The sequence below is a fragment of the Primulina tabacum genome, chromosome 10 (assembly GCF_025594145.1).
Source record: "Primulina tabacum isolate GXHZ01 chromosome 10, ASM2559414v2, whole genome shotgun sequence".
NCBI classification, from domain to species: domain Eukaryota; kingdom Viridiplantae; phylum Streptophyta; class Magnoliopsida; order Lamiales; family Gesneriaceae; genus Primulina; species Primulina tabacum.
Window position 1 is genome coordinate 13163654 of NC_134559.1, and position 27006 is coordinate 13190659.

Here is a 27006-nt window from a genome sequence, read left to right on the forward strand (position 1 = left end):
AATTTTTTAAAAAAAATTCGTTGGTTTGGTTAACCGAAAAAAATGAATCAAACCAAAAACCAAAATACGAAAAAACAAAAATCGAACCAAATTTCTTTGTTCGATTTTCAGTTCGAACCAAAATTTCGGTTTCGGTTCAGGCGGTTAACCGAACTGCGAACTCCTAATGACATCACATCTTACGTCAGTAACATATAAGTGACCGATTTGTAAACCATGAAAAATATGATGAAATTTTAGTGATTTATGATTATTATGTTTTGTTATGACCTATGTTTCAAAATATGCTCATACTATATCTTGACCTTTGTTGCGACATGCTCCGCGACATAACACTTTCGAAAGATTAAAATATATATATATGACTCGAAGAGAAATAACATACCTAGTTTATGGGGATGTTGAAAAAGAGAAATTTTGAATTGTTGTTGTTATTTGATCTTGGTTGTTACTATGTTGATAAATTTTAGCTTCCGCTTATGTATTCAACTTATGTTTTGTATTTTGGGCTATAAGAGCGTATTTCGTTATGGAATAATTTATTGGTTTTGGTTAAATAATGTACTATGACGCTTGTTGTTTTTCAATTTTATTTGAAAATCAACGTTGATATCGCGTCTCTGGGCTCGAGGTATGACAAAAATAATATTAAAGCAAAACAAGGTTCATGGTTTTGATAGAGAAGTAGGATTTAGTTTGAGAAGAAAGTCAATTGGAGTAGTATTTATATTAAATGGTCAATATAAAATTTGATATTGATTTCTTGGATTTAAAATTAGATACGTTTTGGAACCAATATTTATATTACATAGTTGATAGAATTATTTAAGTCGTTATATGCAAATTTATAACTAATCATTTGAGAACTAGTGGTTATTACATTATAGATAGAAAATCTAGTCATGATTTTTGGAGCAATTCTTTTTTTAAAAAAATCCTCCTTGGGAATAATACATAGTATCCTTGTATGGTTATATCTAGAAAGAACAGGCTATATATTTTCGGTTTTTGAATAAATAAAATAATATATTTTAAAAAATATTTAAATATTTAAAGGAAAAATAGAACCAAATGTTCCAAAAATCCAAAAATTGGAAATACCATACATAGACACAGCACATTACATGGCAACACGCGTTGACGACTTCTCGTATCCGCCACCACCCAACCGCTTCCAACGGCCATCGCCACCACCAAACGAAAAAGCCGCCCACCACCAAGCCGATTCCAACGGCCATTGTCACCTCCAAACGAACAAGCCGAACCAACGGAGTTAAATATTATATATAGAAGATATATAACTGAAAGATCGAAGGGCTCCAACTGCAATGGCCGCCAACCGCACGGCCTCTACCATTCTTGAACAATATTTTTATATATGGATCTAATTTGCAAAAATTAAATGGAGGATAACAGAAATATTGAAAGGGTTCCCTTTTATATATGACAAAATTTTAACATATTACAACACAGACTCCAGAGATAGATCCAGTTACAAAGAGAACACAACCATTCATGCTCGATCTGTTACTCACTTTTTACCCCCCAAAAAAAAGAAGAACAAAAATTAGCTAACAATTTGACTCGCACGTACATAAGATCTGCATTCAAGAATTCAGCACACACTCCACCACCACTTTTACAAGAAGAAAATCAATAGAAACATGTAAGCTTGATTCTCCGACAGACAGAATCCACAAACCAAGTCGACTCATTCCCATTTCAGGAAGTCGACGCAGAACACGAAAGCATACTTCAGCGAGCGGAAGATTCGGCGTTTCACTGCGCCGCGCTCTGGAACCAACCGCGGAGCAACATATGCGCTGGTGACATTTCGATATTTTGGACTTGTTCATGGAACTGGAATCTAAACTGATGCTGGGTTCGGCAATTGTAAATAGGGATTGCAGGCTTTGGGGTTGATTTGCTGATGGAATTTGAGGTTCGAAAATGGAGGCAGAGTTTTTGGCGATGGAGCTGCTTAATATGAGTGTCGTAGACTTGTACGGTTTTGTGAAGTTTAATGGACACTTATTCAGTTCCATTTGAATTATGTGGGTCTGTTCAATTAATTAATTACAACATTCCTCGACAAAGACATTTTATGGAATTGATATATATATATATATATATGTGTGTGTGTGTGTGTGTGTTAAAAAATATTGGATTGTTTCACTTTTTTTTTTTTTGTACTATTGATGGATATTTTAGATTTTAAATTAAAATGTAATATATGAATTAAATTTTTGGTAATTTAGCCTTAAATCTCCCACCCAACTTTTCAATTTAGAGACTAGTCCCTCTGTCAAAATTATTTATTAAGAGCTCTTCATTGTTAAATTTCTTTATTTCCAAATTCCAACTCCTTGATGCAATTAAAAGTCTTGATATTTAAATTTTATTGAATGAAGCTTTGTTAATCCATTTCCTCATTTCCCTCCTCGTTCAACCTAAATGTTTGTGCGTCTCTACCAAATTCTCTGGCATCGATTTACTCTTCCGGTGTCGATTCTTCACTTCCGGCGTGGGTTCTCCTCCACCGAATAACATTCTTGAATATTTTGCTCATTTTCCCTCCACCTTCACAGCAACTTCCGTGCGTCGATTTCTCCTCTTCTGGCGTTGATTCTCCTCCACCGATAACAGTAAAGATTGCATCTTAGGTTCTACTGTTTTAATAAATTTTCGAGTTAGTTTGCTTTCTGACAGAGACCGGCGAGCCATTTGTAAAATTCCAGCAGAGGGTTTATTCTTCTCAAGCTGCGAGACAAACTCCAGCGATCCATTTCTCATTCCATTTATCCTTTCGAATGAGGGTTTTCACTTTAAAAATCAGGAACATGAGTTTTAAAAATAAATTTTTGATAATGCATTTGTATATAATTTGACATTATGGTTTATCTCTGTTACTTTTGTCTAATTTTTTTGGTTACTCACTGTGATTCATTGATAAAATACATAATTTGATTCTTTGGAGATGATGATATAATTGTGTTTTTTGTATGCGAAATGTGGATTTCTATGTTGAAGAATCCGGGTTTCTGGTCATTGTATAAGAGCTAAGTATGTGTGTATGCGAATGAAGATTTCTTTGTAATTAAATGCGGAAATTTTTGGTTTAATTTTGATTGTGAAATTTGATTATTAATACTGTTTTGTGCCCCTCTTTTTTAGTAATGGTTGGTAAACAAGTAGGAGTTGAGATGAAGGTTATCACTCGTGGGCCGTACAAGTCACCAAGTTGTTCCTCTACTTCAGTTTTTCAGAGTACGATGGAAGAACAGCTTTCGCCTACAATCGACGAAACACAGCTACAATTGATAAAAGATTCGTCATTGTCGGAGTGATTAAATATGCCTAAGATTAGCTTTAGTTGTTTCAAGGTTAAGTTAGTGTTGGAAATATTTGATATCCAATATTTGTCATTCAAATTTGGGGATGATATATTAGTTCCCTTTAATTGGCCAGAGTTTTCCATTGTAGTGGGGCTGAAATCTGTTGGACAATCGATGAATATCGACTTGAAAATGAAATCTTCTTTTATATTGGGGGTAATATAGTAAAAGTAATCCGGTCAAGAATGCGTTTAAAACTTCTTGAGCTAGCACGAAAGGACAAAAAATGTGTTGTAGGCTTTGCGAGGATGTTTATCTTAATTTCATTCAATTGTATGATTTTTCCGGTTGACAATTATTCTACTCTATTTATTCTGTCGTATCTTGATGATCTGGATCATTTTTTTGAGAGTAGGTCTCTTGTGAGACGGTCTCACGAATCTTTATCTGTGAGATGGGTCAACCCTATCGATATTCACAATAAAAAGTAATACTCTTATCATAAAAAGTAATATTTTTCATGGATAACCCAAATAAGAGATACGTCTCACAAAATACGACTGTGAGACCGTCTCACACAAGTTTTTGTCTTTTTTTATTACTAGTTGGTTATGCTGCTTAGTGATTCTTTTCTGATCAAGTTGCTGCCACTTCGGTGATGGGCGAGTTGAAGTATAACGAAAAAAATGTACCTAGATGGTTGTTTAGCGGGTTTGATGGTTAGTATGTATTGTCTTTAACAGGCAAAAAAATAAATTCATCAAACTCATGGAATAATTTAGTGATATCATGTACAACTCTCCATAATAGTGATAGCTATCAAAGATTTCTTCAATCGACGAACTATATATATCCAGATTTCATCTATGTTTTGTTTCACCAATTCCTTAAATTCAATAAAACTTCAGACGACGAACTATCTCGAGATTCCATCTATGTTTTGTTTAATTTCATCAATTCCTTAAATTCAATACAACTTCAAATGATTAGCCATACAATTAAATAAGCAAAATCATACAATGTAGCTCAAATAAACATCAAATGAGCTCTAATATGCACAAAAATAAACCTATAATAAGCAAGAATTAACCTCAATTGACCCCAAATTTGAAAAATAAAGCTCAAATATTCACACCTTAAATAACAAAAAAAAAAAAAGACCCGGAAGATGAAGATTGACAGCATCGTAAAGAGGTTGAATATGGAGGAATGTCGCCGGACGATAAAGACAAATGGAAGAAGAAAAGCTACCGACAAAAACAAAGGCCTAAAGAAGAAAAATAACGGATGGGAGCTTCAAAAGAAATCTCTAATATTTAACATGCAAAAAAACAAGTACAAACAAGCTCGAATATGCAAATAATTGAGCTTATATAGAGAAAAAAAAAATACTATATTACCATCGGAAAAGAGAAATCATCATAGGTTCTTGATAGAAGATCTTCGTGTTACTCTGCTTCATTTTCTCGAGTACTACTACATTACCATCGGAAAAGAAAAACGATTAAAGGTTGTTGAACGAAAATCTTCGTGTTCTCCTTCATTTGGTCGACATCAGAAATCTATTAAAAGAAAAGGGTTGCTCTCGGCTTTATTGTTAATTCATTACCCTTCATCTAATTAGGGAAGCCTAATTAAGTTTTTTTACACATAGTATATTAAAAGTGGATTTAAGTGCATTGGGGAGCTAGAAGTAGAAAATATTGAAAGTGGGGAGCTTTAAATAACAATTTCAGACACAAGGACTGATATCTAAATTAAAAACTTGGGTGAATATTTTAGGCTATATTATTGAAATGGTGGAAAACTGAACTAAGATAATATGTTCCATGGAGTTTAAATATGAAAGCGACAGAAGATATGATTCTCTGATTAAAAAATTTGAAAAAAAAGAAAAAAGAGAAGCAAATGTAGTGTAAATTGTTACTTGAGAAGGATCTTTCCATTTTGCCAAATTAGTAGTAAATTGGACATATCTGATAGCAATATAGCAGCCTCAATTCATCTTTACATTTAGAATCTGAGATTCGACAGAAATGTGGACCATTTTAAAAAAATGACCAGGTCAGATATTAATTTAGAAAAATTACATCATTTCACTTGAAACATCTCATACCAAGTAGTGTTTTAAAACAATTTTTAAAAAAATTGATTTTGAAAATTTTCATTATAAATTTGCAAGACTTTGTAAGAGAAAAATATATAATCGATTTTTGGAGTATTTGCAAACGCTATCTTAGAACCATGCATATTTTAACCAAAAAATGTGGTTTAAACAAATATTTGATAAAAATTATTATTTGTTGTTACAATATCCCGAAAAGGGAATTTAGAAATGAACATAATTGATGCCCCTCGTCTGTTTAGTTGGACCACTCCAATAATTCCCAAGTACTTTTAGTACTTGGTTATGAGAGAGTTTGACAATTTTACAAGATACTATTTCCTAGAGTAAACAATACATTTTGAAGATATTTTTTGTCCCTCTTTATTATGATCTAATATAAATGAGAAAGAGAAGAAAAGTTTGGGGGAAGTTTCCTTTTTTTGTTTTTATTTCTTTTTTACGTACAATGAATGAATATATATATATATATATATATTATGTTCATATATGTTAGTTAGTTTATAATATTTCCACTTCCGCTTATTATGGAAAAATTTGGACGAAATTTGAAAATACTAATTTATCTCACATTGTTTACCAATTAGATGATTGAAATCAACTTGAATGGATGTTTTTGAATTTTTTATTATAAATTTTCGATAAAATGGTTAAAATTGAAAATCATTTAAATGAGTGATTTAAGAGCTTGAATTTATTGATAAATAAAAAAAAAAAAAAAAATCTGAAAGTTACATAATTTATCTCAGATTTATTGCTATGTTATGGTTGGTTTCCTTTGGTTTTTCTTTACCCAAGAACTTCGTATGCCTACCAAAAAAAGTTCATTCTCTCTTTAACCAAGGAATACCACTGCACCCACCAAATTCCCCACAAATCCATGGGTTATTCTTTATATTCAACCAGTGTTTTGAAAATTTTCATCTAATCTTTCATTTTATAAAATGCTTCAGGATTAATTCGTCAACAAAAAAGTTAAATATATTATAAAATAATTCATGAAAATATATGATCAACGATCTAAATTATGGGAAAAAGCTAAACGAGAGAAAGAACCTGTCACACAGATATTGACAGGATTCGAAACAGATGTGAGGTTCTCTCCTCTCATCGCATGTTCAATTACGGAGGATGTCAATGATAAATTTATGTCGATAATAATATTTGATAATTTCATCTCTTTTTTTTTATTACGAAAAGTGTTAGATAATATTGCAGATGTGATATTGAAATATTATTTTTTATTTCATAAAATAAATAGATATTTAAAAACAAAATAAAATTGCACATAATTGAAATTTAAAAGGTTACACATAATTTTAAAATCTAATTAAAAAAATAGCACACATAATTTTAAATTGAACAAAAAAAACACACATAATTAAAATAAACATATATAATTAATTATTCATTCTCGTTATTCACCAACATTAATTAATATTTTTAATTTTTTAAATTTTAAAATATTAGAACGATCCGATTAAATCTGATAGTTCATCTTCAGCGGCCAGGTTACCGAAATAATTATATATATATATTTTTTTCTATACTTCATCATATTTAATGGATGTGTGACACCTCATCAGTGCTCACATAGGTGTGCATGGTAAGTATGCAGCATATAAAAACTTTATATATATATATTCTATTTTATTAAAGTTGAGAACATGATAATAACTACCTAAGAAAGAACAACTTTTTTTTTCAATTTTACTCTTATATGATACTAATATTACACTTTTACTTTTTTGTTTTAATTTCAACAAACACTTTTATTTTTATTTTTTTTATTCAAACAATTCAAATATCAATTTATTATCTTCAGTAATGTTTCAAATTTCAGTTTAGTTCATCGATAATAATAAAAAAAATTATACATACACACGATACATGTAAAACAGCCGTACACCTTCACTGCTAGAAAAAGAGAATCGCGCAGGCATTATCATAATCCTAATGCGATTTCTTCGCCTTTTGATTGGGCGAGGAAGCCAGCTTAGCAATTCAGGGGACAAACATAGTGGGCCCAGTCTAGCGTGGCAATTCAGGGGACAAACATAGTGGGTCCAGTCTAGCCTCCATCTTTGTAGGTCCGCCCATTTATTCTCTAAAGGTTGTATTATTATACTGTTTTTATTTTAATTTTGTGAAATAACTTACTATACAAAAAGGAAAAAAGAATAAATTGAAAATTGAGAGAAACAAATCAAATGATCAAAAGACAGAGAAAAATAGTGAAGAAATTTTAATTTAGCACTAATTTAGCATATCTGAATAAGTACTGACATTTTTTTCGAATAAAAGTTATTTAAATTCAAATAATATGATGACATGATCTAACAATTTTATAAGATCTTATGAGAATTATAATAGGATCTATTTTTTTTTTAAAATATAATATATATTTTAAGGCAATTAATAAATCCTTGTATATCTTACGTATTTCTTTAAACAACTTCAAGCTTAGCGAAATATATTTTTAGTTGTTCCCGAGAGGTAGTTTGAATGATATGATATGGTGAGCTCCTACCGACCAAAAATTCAGAGATTCTATCTCTATCTTTTTTTACTATCTCAGCTTTGAGCCAGCGACACATGGCTTGCTCAGTTTGATTTATTTGGTTAGCGTGGTTTGCAAACTACCGCGTTGACCTTTTTGTTAGAGTAGGTGTCCGGCAAGCCAACTTGTGGCTCGGGTTTTATTGACCCTAATGTAAAAAAACTTTATTTTAATAATATTTTACGATTTTATTCGATTATGACATTGTAATTTATCTGTTTATCTATGAAAGCTACATAGATAAAGTCCTTGAATATACAATAGGTACCATGAGGTCTGCGTCGTAACGTAAGATCACGAAACTCATTAGAAAATATACCGTATATTCTAAACAGGTTCTTAGTCTAACCAGTCGCCTAAAACAAGGATAAATGTCGTTCGAGCTAGAGACTAGCATATGTTATGTAAACGACAAGTTTCACTGGTAAGTGCATGGAGATGTTCATTCACATGAATGGATGATCATATGATGATGCACTGAACAATCCTCTCTCAGATTGTCCAAGTGGTTCTCACTTATCGAATGGAATAGTCCGCAGTTATGATTGTACACTCTTAGTCCTTTGACCTGAGACAATGTAGGGGCTATACGTACTAACATACACTTTGATCTGTTTACCGGCTCCATCGAGGGATCATCAGGTAGCGAAGTTGGGTGTAATTTCGAAATGCGTAGAAGCAAATGCATTATAGTCAGGGATTCACCATTCGCCTATAGATGAAGATATCCTATGTGATCTTATGAGTTAATAGTATAAGAAGTCTTTGGCTAGAGCATGAAATGTGTTTTAGGGAAATGTTTTTTCCTTGTTGCACGTACAATGACACTATTAGTACTCAAAGATAAATCGCATCGTTGTCGAATTCATATGAAACTCTAGATATACCAATGGTTGCAGATTCGACCGAAATATATGTGTTTAAAGGACCGTACTGTACACTAACCATGACTAAAGGTTCTTGCAAGCAGTATTAGTGATGCCTAGTGGATCATGAGGCGATGCTACTAGAGGCTCTTACCATGATCCGATAGGTGCAATCAGAAATGAGTTCTGACTTCTTGATCAAGGGGTTGATGTAAAGAATGAGGTTAAATAGGGTAAACTCGAATAAGAATAAATGTTATTCTGAATCACATGGAGATGTGCACCCATGGCTAGCTGTAACCGTGAATAATTGAGGGTCAAACAAGCATCAGACTCTGTGTTACCGTTGAGATAGTAAAATTTCAAGGAATTGGAATTTGCCGACTATAGTTTGATGGAGATCAAACAGGAAGCTTATAAAAAAGTTTATGAGCTGATTCCATAGGATGAAAGAAATGAAAGTTATCATGATTGCTAATTAAGGAAGGAGAGTGGAAGTGCCTGTTTTGTGAAGCAGTTCACTAAAACTGACAGCTGTCCATTATGGCAAGTGCGGAATTTTCGATTTTCATTATGTGAACAAGAATTGTATCCCTTATACATCGGCGCTCTCGGATCGTCGATCGGAGTTATAACGAGTTTGAAATCATTTATTTAGTGAATTTGAAATTTATTAATTAAATGTTGGTGCTAGTAGTGGTGACTACTAATATGTATAAATTTCAAAAATGTTCTAGAAGAGTTTAGAATTAAATTAACCAAGAAGTTAGCTTATAAATTAAATAATGATTATTAACTTAATGTACATATACATATATATATTTTATATAATGTTGGTGCTAGTAGTGATGACTACTAACATGTACAATGTAGAGGCCCGAAATTCGTATTTAAAAATTTGCGGAAAAAATTTGAAATTTTCTTTTTAAAGGTAAATAACTTGCCTCATTCATAAAATAAACTGAATAAAAGTTTTAAGGTTTAATGTAATAACGGAATAAAAGTTTTAAATGTCAAAATAGCAGCGGAAGTAAATATCTGTTTCAAACAACAACTTAAAATAATTCATCGCGATAAAATGAGTTTGCGTAAAATAATAAATAAACTGATAAATGAGGTCCTCGGGTTCCTACTACTGCCGACCCAAGATGGCTCACTGGTCCCGCCCTCGGTCCCGACCTCATTAGTACCTACATAATCAAGTCTAGTGAGTCTAAAGACTCAACATGCATATATCGTAGATAACAAGTAAATATATCAGAAAAATTTCATGCCGTGTAAAGATATCGTATCGTAAAACATATCGTGAAAATATCTTGTCATGAGTAATTATAAATACGTGCATAACTGAACTGAAAATCGTAAGTGAAATGTTTGTTCGATAGAGCCCTGCCATGAAATGGCATATAATAATTTTCTGTTGAGAATATGTTCTACGCAAGTGGCCCATAACGTGAAATAAATCGTCTGATAAGACTAAACCACAGTATACTGGGCGGTAGAGATCATCACAGCCCTTGACTGGATATCCGTACCAATACATGAACATGAACCGGTCAGTGACCACCGGATGAAGTAATAATCCCATGATAAGCTGCAATCCCATGAGTGTGAAGTGGCCACAAGCAATATCGCATATATCTCAAAAATGAACATTTTATATTTTTATGCACGTAATATAATTAAATGTCCTGTATTATTTTACCGAATGGGTTGGATCGTTCCCAGGCTCGCTGCGGCCTAATTCTAACATGAGAAAAATGCAAATAATCTTAACTTGAGAATGACTTCGTAATTGAACCCAAAAACGAGGCCAACTAGACCAACAACTTAAATTCTAACCATGACTCCGTACCAACCCGAACCAACATCAAACCATCATTTAGTCATGATTAAAATACACCTAAAATGATGAAATAATGCTCCTAAAACTTGTACAAGTCGAAATTTGGTAAATGGAGGCCAAAACATGAAACACTCTTTCGAGAGTCACTTTGGCACATTGCACCGTAAATTCTCGTACGACCTATAAACTTAACCGAATCACAAACGGCCAGAAACATGACCTTTCCAACTCGATGAGGTACTGTCCAGTCCAAGGCCATAGGCTAAAATCCACCAAGAACTCAAACGAGCCTCTGAACCGAAGCACCAAGTTGCTGTCAAAAATTGCAGCAGCAGCTGTTGCGTTTCCTTGCTTCGTTTGCGAGGTTATTGGCCATTGGGGCTTAAACCACCGACCAGAGCCTCTTACCAACATCCTAAGGTGTGGCTTTAACCATGGCTAAGGTCCCTAGGCCAGCCACAATCCAAGCAACACCAAGAACGACTCGAAACTCCCACCCGAGAAGTCACGCTGCGCGTGTGGGAAGGATTACTTCGCTTGCTGTCATGGACCATTTCAGTGGCCATTTGATTGACCATGGCATGATCTAGACATCATGAGGTATTGTGTGAAACGTGGCTAAGGGCTAGAAGCCAACCAAGATCCACACAACACTCTAGAATTCGAAACCTAACTCACACACAACCAGAAACTTGAAAACCGAAGGGACACTTGTATTGTTTTATTTTGAAAACCGAGGAAGCCATGGACCAAGCCTTGAAAGTCCGACTTGGTCACGTCTTATATATAACAAGGAGATGTTCTAACCATGGCTATAGCCCCTAGGGCAGCCAAGATCAGAATCATCCCTCTTGACAGCAAAACAGAAAATTTTGAGGTTCCAAATGGTATTATGGAAGGTTGCTGTCATTTCCCTTGCGTGCATGGGGCTTGAACTAATGGACCAACATGATCCTAACATACCCTAATACGTGTCTAGGTGCAGCCCTGGGAGCCTAGGGTCGAGCCAACCACCTGTACTCACAAAAACAAGCAAACCGTGAAGGCACAAAGAAGTGTCAAAAAAAATTCTGTACAAGTTTCGAACACATGCTGTCAAATATTTCGGTCCTTGCTTAATAAAATCATGAGTATGATGTTTTAAAATACTTATATGGCTTGATTGAAGAGAAAGGGGACGTATATACATGCCTGGACTTGTTTTGAAAGAAAAACAAATGAAACGACGACGCGGCGCGGAGGAGACGGAGTGCTTCACTTTCTTGTTTCTACTTTTTCTCTCTTATTTTCCTCTAGCTAAATCTCGATTTCTCTACTGAATGGCTACTGAATTTGGGTGATATGGTGAGGGAGGGAAGTCTAGGAAAATAAATGGGAGGTTGCAAGATAAAAGGAAGATAATAATCTTGCTATCCTATTTATTAGTTAGATAGAAAATGATATGTGATATCAAAAGATTTGAGGGATAATTAGGAGTGCACATGGTCGATTTTTACTAGATAAATGGGGATGAATTATTGCTAAATTATTAATTATTGGAGAATTAAAATTGTGGGAATTATGTTACCACAAAGGGATTAGGAAATATATCAAAGATGGAGTTGCTAAAATTAAATCACATTCTCAATAAGGTGGCCGAAAATTGCACGGTAAATGGAGGAAAAATATTTCTTAATTATTGAATTTTAAATCTTTAGTGTTTTATCTACACATTAAATATTTTAGTGAATTAATAAATTAATTATTGAACCTAAATGAACTTACTTATTACTTACCTCAAATTACTTAAATAATTCCTTAAAAATTCTTTTACATTAAATTAACTTATTATTTATCTTAAATAAATTCTAGGAATGTTTTCTTAATATTAGATTTTATCTCAATACTCAAACTGCAGTTCGGCCTCACTTATTTAAAAGAAAAGATAACAATTAAACTACTGCGTAAAATAATTAACTTTAAAGAAAAGAATTTAAATCCTCATGCATAAAAATCATTTTAATTTAAATAATAGTAATTATACATGGCTTATACGTAGTCTGATTTAACGGGTTCTACATACACATTCCCATAAAATGTTCTAAAAGAGTTTAGAATTAAATTAACCACGTAGTTAGCTTCTAAATTGAATAATTGTTATTTAACTTAATGTACATATATATATATATATATATATATATATATATTATATGGTAATATAAAATAATTCTAATATCATATATTATTAAAAGTTAATAAATATATTATATATTAGTTATATGAGAGTTTTAATATAATGATATATGTAGAGTCCTCGTGGGAGAGAGATTCCTAATTAGATTAAGAGTCTCACTCTATATTTACACCATGAGGGGTGCTAATACCATGACTACAATTTTGAACACAAAATTTACACACAAAGCTTGCAAAATTCTCCCTTCCTCTTCTATACAGTCTCAACGCACAAATCGCTTGCAATTTCTAGTAAAATCCAAGCGATGAGGATAGCTTCTGATCGTGGACCTAATTAGACGATCGATTTTGAAGAATCGTTCGTAGGGATATCAAGAAGGGCTCTATCCGCTTAAAATCCGGAATAGCTTGGAGTCCAGCGTTATATACGCGACTGTATAATTTTTAGAACAACCTATGAATGTTTTTGAACCGACGACGCCCAAGAAAATTTTTTTAAACCTTTTGCTGCATCTTGGGTGTGAGAACATGATGTCCCAACAGTGGTATCAGAGCCATGTTTCTCAATTGTGTATTTTAAATTAAATTGTGTTGAGTCTATTATTTCTAACCGCGTAAGAATTTTGTTGGAACATTTCATGTTCGTAATCTTGATTTTGATGTTAACAAAACTTGTTATTATATTTCTAATGAATTTACTTAAGTGCGCAAAAAATTGAAACTGATCAGGCTTCGAAATGATCAGTTACCGAGTCAAAACTGAAGCTATCAAGACGCAAACTGAAAGTGTCAACTGATTGGCCAAACTGAATCAGTCCAACTGAAATATCAAAGATCAGTTCCACTGATTGTTCAATTGATAGGTGGTTCAGCAGAAGACCTTTAGAAGCCCGGACATATGATGAAGAGTTCAACTGATGAAGAGCCCAACTGACCAGTTCAACTAGGGCAGTGAAATCAGTCCAGCTGACAAGCCAACTGATTTCACCAAACCAGTTCAAGACTAGTTCAACTGACCAGTTCAGAGCATCAATTAGGAATCAATCAGTTTTCAGAATACAACAAGCTTATCTAAGTGGAATCCAGCTGTGCACAACAGTATAAAAGCAATTGTCCAGTCAAAGAATAATAATGAAAGTTGCAGCAAATCTTAAAGCCAAAATATTCCAGAATGGGTACAAGACAAATTTCGAGGAACAAATTCAAACTGTAACGAACATATTTGATGAATCTTAATGTACGATCGCATTGCCTCTATAAATACAAGATCAAGACCTTCAACAAAGACGTGTGTGTGAAAATCAGAAAGAATAAGAAGGGTACGCATAATGTGTAGATGCCCGAAATTCGTATTTGAAAATTTGCGGAATAATTTAAAATTTTCTCTTTAAATAAATAAAATGCCTCATTTATAAAATATACTGATAAAAAGATTCAATGTTTAAAGTAGCAGCGGAAGTAAATAATGTTTTCAAAATAACAACTTAAAATAATTCAACAAAATAAAAACTGAGTCTGGAATAAAAATAGTAAGTGCTGAAAATGAGGTCCTCGGGTTCCTACTACTGCCGACCAAAGATGGCTCATTGGTCCCCGCCCTCAGTCCCGACCTCATCAGTACCTACAACAATCAAGTCTAGTGAGTCTAAAGACTCAGCATGCATATATCATGGATAACAAGTAAAAATATCGTAAAATCTGGTGTAACGTAAAAATATCATATCATAGAGCGTAACATGAAAATTCGTGTCATGAATAATTATAAATACGTGCATAACTGAAAAATCGTAAGTGAAATGTTTGCTCGATAGAGCCCTGTCATAAAATAGCATATCATAATTTTCTGTTGAGAATATGTTCTACGCAAGTGGCCCATAACATAAACTGAATCGTCTGATCAGACTAAACCACAGTATACTGAGGTGGTAGAGATCATCACAGCCCTTGGACTGGATATCCGTACCCATACATGAACATGAACCGGTCAGTAGCCACCGAATGAAGTATAATCCCATAAGCTGCAATCCCATGAGTGTGAAGTGGCCACAAGACATATCGCATATATCTCAAAAATAAACTTTTATATTTATGCACGTAATATAATTAAATTCCTGAGTTATTTTACCAATTGGGTTGAATCGTTCCCAGGCTCGCTGCGACCTAATTCTAACATGAAAAACATGCAAACAACTTATCTTGACCAATGCTTCAAAATCGAACTAAAAACGAGACTATTACCATGACTCCGTACCAACTCGAACCAATATCGAACCATCATTTAGTCATGATTAAAATACACCTAAAATACTGGAAAATAATTACCAAGGGCTGTAATAAATGAAAATTGTGCATGGAGGCCAAAATCATGAAACGCTCTTTCGAGAGTCACTTTGGCACATCGTACCGTAAATTCTCGTACGACCTCTAAATTTAACCAAATCACGAACGGCCAAAAACATGACCTTCCTAACTCAATAAGACACTGTCCAGTCCAAAGCCAGAGGCTAAAAGCCAACCAAGAACTCAAACGAGCCTCTGGACCAAAGCACAAAGTTGCTGTCAAGAAAATTACAGCAGCAGCGGTTGCGCTTCCTTGCGTCATTGGCAAGGCTAATGGCCACTGGGGCTTGAACCACCGACCAGATCCTCTTACCAAAATCCTAAGGTATGGTTTGAACCATGGCTAAGGGCCATAGGCCAAACACAATTCCAGCCAACACCTACGACAATACAAGCTTCACCCGAGAACACACACATGGCACGCGTGGGGGTGTTGCTTGTTTTGCTATCAAATGAAGGATCCAATGGCTATGAGGTTAACCATGGTCCATGCTAGACATGCTAAGGTGTTGCATGAGTCATGGCTAAGGGCTAGAAGCCAACCACAACCACTTGACATTATAAATTCGAAACTCAACACACACAACCAAAACCAGAAAATGAACACCGATGGGGCGCTGTTCATTGTTTTATTTTTAAAACCGATGGAACTAAGAACCAAGCCATGAAAGGAAATCTTGGTCACGTCCTAGGAATGTCAAGGAAGGGTTCCAACCATGGTTACCGGCACAAAAGCCAACCAAAATTCGAACCTCCCTGTACAAACCGAAAACCAGAATTTTGAGACACCACAATGCACCATGGACGAGTTGCTGTCCATTCGTGTGTAGAACCCGTAACTTAGACTACTTATAAGCCATGCATAATTCTAGTATTTAAATTAAAATGATTTTATTGCATGAGTCTTTAAATTTAATTATTTTCCGTAGCAGTTTAAATTTTTAGCATTTCAGTTAATTCAGTGAGGCCGGACTGGAGTTGGAGTTTTGAGATAAAATTTAAGATTCAGGAAACATTTCCAGAATTTATTTTAGCTAGCAAGTAAGTTAATTTAAGTTAAAAGGAGATTTAAGAAATTATTTAAGCAACTTGAGGTGAGTAGGAAATAAGTTCATTTAAGTTCCATAATTAAGGGGTTAATGCACTAAATTATTTAAAGGATAGGTAGGGCTTTATAAGTTTAAAAATTTACTAAATAAACAACATTTTCCCCTTCATTTTATTGCTAATTTTCGGCCCTTAGATGATTACATGTAGGAATTGGCCATCTTCACCCAACAGACACCCCAACAAATTATATTTGATATCAAACCAAAATTCAAATTTCAAATAGGAGACTTGGTATTGCATGTTTCCCCTTATATTGCAACCTTTCCCTCACTTCCCTAACCAACATTTCTCCCCCCTCTCCACCGAAATCTGAGAGCCATTTCAGAGTAGGAAATCGTGAGTTTCATAGCTAGAAACAAGAGGGAAAAATCGAGTAGAAGCAAGGTAGCAAAAGCGCTCCATCTCCTCCACGCCGAGTCATCTTATTCATTCGTTTTTCTTTCAAAACGAACCAGGCATGCATATGTTCTTCCTTGACTCTTCAATCAAGTCCTATTATCATTATTTTTACATTACATGATCATCATTTCCATGCAAAAACCGAATCATACCAAGGAATTTTCAGAAAATAAAATATACAGATTTCGGCCTTCATGATGCTCTTCACGGGTTCACTTGTTTTGATGGTTTCAGGTATTGGTTCGATTCCAGGCTCCCAAGGCTGCTTGTAGGCATGTCCTAGGACATGTTAGGGACATATTATTGCCAATTGTTAGAGTCCCATGCTAGCCGAAATCAAGGAATGACAGCAACACCCCATTTTGGCCACTTGAGTTTTCAAAAGTTTTTGTTTTGCTGTCAACAAGGGAATGGATCTGATCTTGGTTGCCATGAGGGCTATAGCCATGGTTAGAACATCTCCCTAGCATGTCTAAGACGTGACTAAGTCGCTCTTTTGGAGGTTGGTCCATGGTGAATCGGTTTTTAATTAAAAACGCAAGAACAGCCCCATCACCCCTTCATCTTCTCATTTTGACAGCATGTGTTGTTTCGATTTTGTGGAATGGTGTGAATCTTGGTTGGCCTATGGCCCTTAGCCACGGTTCATACCATACCCCTAGATGTCTAGATCGTTCCATGGTCAATAAAATGGTCCACTGGAACAACACGAGACAGCAAACGAAGCACAACACCACACACGCATGCAAGGGTGTTCTCGGTTGGAACTTTCGGGTTATTTCTGGAATGGTGCGAATGGTGGCTGGTCCTAGGGCCCTTAGCCATGGTTCAAATCATTCCTTGGGATGTTGGTAAGAGCCTATGGTCGGTGGTTCAAGCCCCAATGGCCGGTAGTCTCGAAAAACGACATAATGAAACGCAAGCATGCTGCTGTATTTTGTGGACAGCAAGTGATGCGTTGGTTCAGTGGCACGTTCAAGTTTTTGGTTGGCTTTTAGCCTATGGCCTTGGACTGTACAGTGCCTCATCGAGTTAGGAAGGTCATGTTTTTGGCCGTTTGTGATTTGGATCATTTTTGAGGTCGTACGAGAATTTACGGTGTGATGTGCCAAATTGACTCTTGAAAGAGCGTTTCATGTTTTGGCCTCCATTCACCTAGATTTCGGCCCTCACTATTTTAGGAGCATTATTTCATCATTTTAGGCATATTTTAATTTGACTACTTGATGGTTCGGGTTGGCACGGAGTCATGATTAAATACGAAGTCGTTAGGCGCAATTGTCTCAGTTTTCGGATTTAATTGCATAGTTGGTCATGTAAAAGCTATTGCATATTTTTCATGGCATATTTAGGTTGCAGCGAGCATGGGAGCGATCCAATCCAATCAGTAAAATTATTACAGGATATTTAATTATGCTAATTAATTATATTACGTGCAAAAATATTCATTTTGAGATTTATGCGATATTGCTTGTGGTCACTTTACTATCAGTACTTCACCCGGTCGCTAGTTACCGGTCAGTTCAGTTGTACCACCTAGTATACTGTGGCATTAGTCTGATCAGACAAACATTATTAAACTCGGTCGCCAGTTATCGGTCCGATCGCCAGTTACCGATCAGCTCAGTTCAGTTCAGTTCAGGGACCACTTGCGTAGACCATAATCTCACCAGAAAATTATTACAAGTTATTTCATGACAGGGCTCCAAGGAGCAACCATTTTCATTTATGATTTCCCAGTTCAGTGATGCACGTATTATAATTAATCATGACACGACATTTTTACGATATGCCTCATGACATGATATTTTCACTTGCATGCAATTTTACTATTTATTTACTTGTTATTTACGATATATGCATGTTGAGTCTTTAGACTCACTAGACTTGATTGTTGTAGGTGCTGATGATGTCGGGATCGAGGGCGGGGACCAGTGAGCCAGCTCGAGTCGGCAGTAGTAGGACCCGAGGACCTCAGTTCAGCATTTATTATTATTTGATTGCTCAAATATTTTAATTATCGTTGGATAAACTTTTACTGTTATTCGAAAATGTTAATTTCTTCCGCTGCCATTTTGAACATTTAAACTTGATTTATCAGTTGACTTTGTGAATGAGGCAAATTTTGATTATTTTAAAGAGAAAATTTTTAATTTTTCCGCAAATTTTCAAACACGGATTTCTAATCCTCTACAGCTGGTATCAGAGCAATGATTTTGTAAAGGGTTGTACTACTACTGACCACGAGAAGTTCATGAAGTCACGTCTTCGGTCTGTAAGTTTTACATTTGTGCATTTTATTCAAAGCATAAATTATTTGACTGCATGTTTTCATGAATTATTTTACGTCCAGATTTATTTTATTGTTCAGTATTTGAATTTAAATAAATTATGGAATTATGCATGTTGGTTACGTATGGGTTATGTATGGAACAGTATGCCCCCTAGACGCATTCTCGAGCGCACTAGAAATGAGGAGCCTCGCCAAGAGGACAGGGAGAAGCAGATGCAGGAGAGAGACTTACCACCTCCACCACCCCCTCCACCTGACATGAATGCCCAGATGCTAGCTGGGATGACTCAGTTCTTCGCAAAGTTTGCGGGAAACTAGGCTGTGGGACCAGGCCGACAGGGCCCGAGGCTGTCTACGAGAGATTCATGAAGATGCGTCCGAAGGAGTTTTCAGGGACGTCTGATCCCATGATTGCCGAGGGCTGGATCAAGTCCCTCGAGGTTATCTTCGAGTTCATGGAGCTTGGAGATGCAGACAGAGTCCGATGTGCCACATACTTATTCGGAGGAGATTCCCGCTTATGGTGGGAAGGAGCTTCAGTAGCCCTTACCTTGGATACACTGTCTTGGGTGCGCTTCACAGAGGTGTTTTACTCCAAGTACTTTACGGATGAGGTGCGTTCGCGTTTGACCTGGGAGTTCATGACCCTGAGGCAAGGGGAGCTGACTGTTGCGGAGTTCATCCGTAAATTTGAGAGGGGCTGTCACTTTGTGCCCTTGATTGCGAACGATACCAGTGCCAAGCTGAGGCACTTTCTGGATGGTCTGCGGCCGATCTTACGCCGCGATGTTAGGGTTGCTGGCCCTACTACCTTTGAGGTTGCTGTTTCTAGGGCTCTGGCTGCAGAGCAAGATCTGATTGATATAGAGAGGGATCGCTTGGGAAAGCGACCAGGCCCGCCCAGAAACAGAGGAGGACCTCAGCAGCAGCAGGGACGTGCCGTCTCGAGGACCTTTGAGCACCCAGTCTGTCCCAAGTGCTCACGCCGTCATCCTGGAGCATGCATGTATGGCTCAGGGAAATGTTATAAGTGTGGCAGTACAGACCACGTGCTGCAGCAGTGCCCCCGGAAGAATCTGCCTACCCAAGGCAGAGTTTTTGCTCTCCATGCTGCGGAGACGAACCCCGATACCATGCTGATGACAGGTACCTTACAGCTTTAAGTTTACATTTGCATTCCAATGTTTTGGGAATCGGGATTAAGATTTTGAACTTAGAATTGCGATAGGATTGCATGCTCTACTCAGTATTATTTTCGGGATTTAGTTAGGAGAACTGTGACCTTTGCATGTCTATAAGCTTAGCTCTTGTGATTATTTGGGTTCGGCTTAGTGTTCCGAACTTTCAGGGAGAATTTTCATAGCTGGCTCAGCTACCAAAGCCCTGATAGATTCAGGGGCTACCACTCATTTATTTCAGAGGTCTTTGCGAATTTTCTCAAAGTTAAGACCATCGGGTTAGATGTAGCCTATTCAGTATCATTGCCTTCTGGAGAGGAGATAACAGCCACCAATGTGATCCGAGACATAGACCTTGAGCTGCATGGAAATCTTGTTTATGCGGATCTTATTTTATTGCCGATGCCAGAGTTTGACATCATTCTAGGGATGGACTGGCTATTGCGGAACAGAGTTTTGATCGACTTTCAGCGGAGATCTATTCTAGTCCGACCGCCTGGAATGACGCAGTTCTTATTTGAGCCGGACAGGTACTTTCCTTTACCGCGCATTATTCCTTATGTCCAGGCTAGGAAGCTCATGCATAGAGGGTGTCGGGCATTTTTAGCAACTTTTATATCTGTCCCCGAGGCACCCAGTCAGTCAGCTTCAGATGTTCCGATTGTTAGAGACTTCTTAGACATTTTTCCTGAGGACGTCTCTGGTATGCCACCTGAGAGAGAGGTGGAGTTTTCTATCGAGCTTATGCCAGGTACGGCTCCGATCTCAAAAGCACCGTACCGACTTGCACCGACAGAGATGGAAGAGCTTAAGAAGCAGATTCAGGAACTTCTTGACAAGGAGTTCATTCGCCCTAGTTTCTCACCTTGGGGCATGCCAGTCTTGTTTGTTAAGAAGAAAAATGGCACGATGAGGCTTTGTATTGACTATCGGGAGTTGAACAGGGTTACAGTGAAAAATAAATACCCACTTCTCGAGGATTGAGGATCTGTTTGACCAGTTGCAGGGAGCTTCGATTTTTCTAAGATTGATCTGCGTTCAGGTTATCACCAGTTGAGGGTGAGAGACGCCGATGTTTCGAAGACAGCTTTCAGGACTCGTTATGGTCACTACGAGTTCCTTGTGATGCCGTTCGGTTTGACGAATGCGCCAGCGATATTCGTGGATCTCATGAATCGCGTATTTCAGCCGTACCTCGACCAGTTTGTGATAGTGTTCATAGACGACATTCTCATCTACTCCAAGAATCGGGAGGATCACAGCAGGCATCTGACCATAGTGTTGCAGACATTGCAGAAGCACAAATTATTCGCAAAGTTCAGTAAATGCGAATTATGGTTAGAGAAGGTGGCGTTCTTAGGCCACATTGTTTCCAGCAGTGGCATTGAGGTAGACCCAGCGAAAGTTGCAGCAGTCAGAGATTGGGTTGTGCCGTAGAATGCATCAGAGATCCGCAGTTTTCTTGGCTTAGCAGGATATTATCGGAAGTTCATTAAGGGATTCTCCTCGATTGCAGTTCCACTCACGGCACTGACAAAGAAGAATGTGAAATTTGTTTGGAGCGAGGAGTGTCAGAAGAGCTTCGATACTTTGAAGCAAGCTCTTATCTCAGCACCAGTTTTGGCCATGCCGTCAGGGCTCGATGAGTTTGTTCTGTATACCGATACTTCGAAGCTCGGTTTGGGCGCAGTATTGATGCAGCATGGGAAGGTGATAGCGTATGCTTCTCGACAGTTGAAAACCCATGAGAAGAACTACCCTACCCATGATCTAGGGTTGGCCACAGTAGTTTTTGCCTTGAAGATTTGGAGGCACTATCTGTATGGAGAGAAGTGCCAGATCTTTACCGACCACAAGAGCCTCAAGTATTTCTTTACGCAGAAGGAGCTGAATATGCGTCAGAGGCGTTGGTTGGAGCTTGTGAAGGACTATGATTGTGACATTAGCTACCACCCGGGTAAAGCTAATGTAGTTGCGGATGCATTGAGCAGGAAAGTTGCAGCGATGGCCCATTCGACAGTTTCGAAACCTCTTCAGTTTGAGATGCAGAGGTTTGATCTTGAGACTTATCCTCGAGGTAGAGTTCCCCGTCTATCTACCTTGACCATTCAATCTTCCCTTCTGGACCGTATTCGCAGTGGTCAGTCAGTAGATGAGCAGTTGGCCAAGTGGAAGCAAAGAGATGAGGCCAATGGCAGTGTCTTGTATTCAGTCAGCGATGGTATTGTGAGATACCGAGACAGGATATGGGTCCCTAGCAGTGATTCTATCCGAGCAGATATCTTATCAGAAGCCCATATGTCGCCGTACTCTATTCATCCATGGGAGTACGAAGATGTACAAAGATCTGCAGCTATTGTATTGGTGGCCTGGTATGAAGAAGGACATCAGACGGTTTGTATCCGAGTGTCTGACTTGTCAGTTAGTGAAGGCACAGCATCAGAGACCAGCAGGTTTGCTCAAGCCTCTTCCTATTCCCGAGTGGAAGTGGGAGAATGTTACCATGGACTTTGTGACCGGTTTTGCCGAAATCAATCAGAGGATCGAATGCTATTTGGGTGATTGTAGATCGTCTTACCAAATCAGCGCACTTCTTGCCTATTAAGACGACTTTCACCATGGTTCAGTATGCAGAGTTGTACATCCGAGAGATATTCAGACTCCATGGTATTCCAGTTTCTATCGTATCTGACATAGATCCCAGATTTACTTCCTCGTTTTGGAAGAGTTTGCATTCGACTATGGGGACGAAGTTGCTGTTTAGCACAGCTTTCCATCCGCAGACAGATGGGCAGTCAGAGCGAGTCATTCAGATTTTGGAGGATCTTCTCCGTGCTTGCATCATTGATTTCTCAGGGAGTTGGGAGTCGAACTTGCCATTGGTTGAGTTCACCTATAACAACAGCTTTCAGTCGTCTATAGGAATGACTCCGTATGAAGCTTTGTATGGTCGCAAGTGCAAATCTCCTGTTCATTGGGATGAAGTTGGAGAGAGAGCAGAGTTGGGTCCAGAGATTATTCAGCAGACTGCCGATGTAGTAGTCAAGATCCGTGATAGGATGAGGACTGCTCAGAGTCGACAGAAGAGTTATGCAGATCAGAGGAGGAGAGATTTAGAGTTTGCTGTCGGCGATCATGTCTTTGTGAAGGTGGCACCTATGAAGGGTGGCATGAGATTTGGGAAGAAAGGGAAGCTCAGTCCGAGATTCATTGGACCATTTGAGATCCTCGACAAAGTTGGGACACTAGCTTATCGTGTTGCTCTTCCGCCGAATTTGGCCGGAGTACACAATGTGTTCCACGTCTCTATGCTGAGGAAGTACTATGTCAAATCTTTCGTATGTGCTGAATTTTGAGCCGTTGCAGCTCACTCCGAACTTGTCTTATGAGGAGAGACTAGTGCAGATCTTAGACAGACAGGAGAAGAAGCTTCGGAACAAACTGGTTAAGCGAGTTAAAGTCCAATGGCTTAACCATTCAGAGGAGGAAGCTACGTGGGAGTCTGAGCCAGAGATGAGGAGTCGGTACCCCGAGTTATTCGGTGAGTTTTAATTTCGATGACGAAATTTCTTTTAAGGGGGGGAGGATTGTAGAACCCGTAACTTAGACTATGTATAAGCCATGCATAATTCTAGTATTTAAATTAAAATGATTTTATTGCATGAGTCTTTAAATTTAATTATTTTCCGTAGCAGTTTAAATTTTTAGCATTTCAGTTAATTCAGTGAGGCCGGACTGGAGTTGGAGTTTTGAGATAAAATTTAAGATTCAGAAAACATTTCCAGAATTTATTTTAGCTAGCAAGTAAGTTAATTTAAGTTAAAAGGAGGTTTAAGGAATTATTTAAGCAACTTGAGGTGAGTAGGAAATAAGTTCATTTAAGTTCCATAATTAAGGGGTTAATGCACTAAATTATTTAAAGGATAGGTAAGACTTTAAAGGTTTAAAAATTTACTAAATAAAAAACATTTTCCCCTTCATTTTATTGCTAATTTTCGGCCCTTAGATGATTAAGCAACATTTCTATGCCAACTCACCCTTTGACCCATTCCTTGTCACTCCTTAACATGATAATCTTATCAACCTTAATTAATTAATTAATTAATAACCAACATCCTAGCCTTGTATACATGTAGGAATCGGCCATCTTCACCCAACAAACACCCCAGCAAATCATATTTGATATCAAACCAAAATTCAAATTTCAAATAGGAGACTTGGTATTGCATGTTTCCCCTTATATTGCAACCTTTCCCTCACTCCCCTAACCACCATTTCTCCCCCCTCTCCACCGAAATCTGAGAGCCATTTCAGAGTAGGAAATCATGAGTTTCATAGCTATAAACAAGAGGGAAAAATCGAGTAGAAGCAAGGTAGCAAAAGCGCTCCATCTCCTCCACGCCGAGTCGTCTTATTCATTCGTTTTTCTTTCAAAACGAACCAGGCATGCATATGTTCTTTCTTGACTCTTCAATCAAGTCCTATTATCATTATTTTTACATTACATGATCATCATTTTCATGCAAAAACCGAATCATACCAAGGAATTTTCAGAAAATAAAATATACAGATTTCGGCCTTCATGATGCTCTTCACGGGTTCACTTGTTTTGATGGTTTCAGGTATTGATTCGATTCCAGGCTCCCAAGGCTGCTCCTAGGCATGTACTAGGACATATTAGGGACATATTTGTCCATTGGTTCGAGTCCCATGTAGCCGAAATCAAGGAATGACAGCAACACACCATTTTGGCCACTTGAGTTTTCGAAAGTTTCTGCTTTGCTGTCAACAAGGGAATGGATCTGATCTTGGCTTCCATGAGGGCTATAGCCATGGTTAGAACATCTCCCTAGCATGTCTAAGACGTGACTAAGTCACTCTTTTGGAGGCTTGGTCCATGGTGAATCGGTTTTTAATAAAAAACGCAAGAACAGTCCCATCACCCCTTCGGCTTCTCATTTTGATAGCATGTGTTGTTTCGATTTTGTGGAATGGTGTGAATCTTGGTTGGCCTAATGGCCCTTAGCCACGGTTCATACCATACCCCTAGATGTCTAGATCAGTGCCATGGTCAATCAAATGTCCAGTGGAACGACACGAGACAGCAAACGAAGCACAACACCACACACGCATGCAAGGGTGTTCTCGGTTGGAACTTTCAGGGTTACTTCTGGAATGGTGCGAATGGTGGCTGGCCTAGGGCCCTTAGCCATGGTTCAAATCATTCCTTGGGATGTTGGTAAGAGCCTCTGGTCAGGTGGTTCAAGCCCCAATGGCCGGTAGTCTCGAAAACGACATAAGGAAACGCAAGCATGCTGCTGTATTTTGTGGACAGCAAGTGATGCATTGGTTCAGTGGCTCGTTCAAGTTCTCGGTTGGATTTTGGCTTATGGACTTGGACTGGACAGTGCCTCATCAAGTTAAGAAGGTCATGTTTTTGGCCGTTTGTGATTCGGATCATTTTTGAGGTCGTACGAGAATTTACGGTGTGATGTGCCAAATTGACTCTCGAAAGAGCGTTTCATGTTTTGGCCTCCATTCACCTAGATTTCGGCCCTCACTATTTTAGGAGCATTATTTCATCGTTTTAGGCGTATTTTAATCATGACTACTTGATGGTTCGGTGTTGGTTCGGTGTTGGCACGGAGTCATGATTAAATACGAAGTCGTTAGGCGCAATTGTCTCAGTTTTCGGATTTAATTGCATAGTTGGTCAAGTAAAAGCTATTGCATATTTTTCATGGCATATTTAGGTTGCAGCGAGCCTGGGAGCGATCCAATCCAATCAGTAAAATTATTACAGGATATTTAATTATGTTAATTAATTATATTACGTGCAAAAATATTAATTTTGAGATTTATGCGATATTGCTTGTGGTCACTTTACTATCAGTACTTCACCCGATCGCCAGTTACCTGTTCCGGTCGCCAGTTACCGGTCAGTTCAGTTGTACCACCCAGTATACTGTGGCATTAGTCTGATCAGACAAACATTATTAAACCCGATGCCAGTTACCGGTCAGCTCAGTTCAGTTCAGTTCAGGGACCACTTGCGTAGACCATAATCTCACCAGAAAATTATTACAAGTTATTTCATGACAGGGCTCCAAGGAGCAACCATTTTCATTTATGATTTCCCAGTTCAGTGATGCACGTATTATAATTAATCATGACACGACATTTTTACGATATGCCTCATGACATGATATTTTCACTTGCATGCAATTTTACTATTTATTTACTTGTTATTTACGATATATGCATGTTGAGTCTTTAGACTCACTAGACTTGATTGTTGTAGGTGCTGATGATGTCGGGATCGAGGGCGGGGACCAGTGAGCCAGATCGAGTCGGCAGTAGTAGGACCCGAGGACCTCAGTTCAGCATTTATTATTATTTGATTGCTCAAACATTTTAATTATCGTTGGATAAACTTTTACTGTTATTTCGAAAATGTTAATTTCTTCCGCTGCCATTTTGAACATTTAAACTTGATTTATCAGTTGATTTTGTGAATGAGGCAAATTTTGATTATTTTAAAGAGAAAATTTTTAATTTTTCCGCAAATTTTCAAACACGGATTTCTAGGCCTCTACAAAAGGCTTTATGGACAAATCCCTTCCTAACACACCCTATATCATGTCTATAAGCAGCCTTGAGCCCCTGAAAATCGAGCCAACCCTGAAACCACAAAAACATCAAAACCGTGAGAGCATAGGTGGAAACCGAAAAATTCTGCACCATATTTTCGAAAATTTCTTGACATGATTTCGGTTTTACTT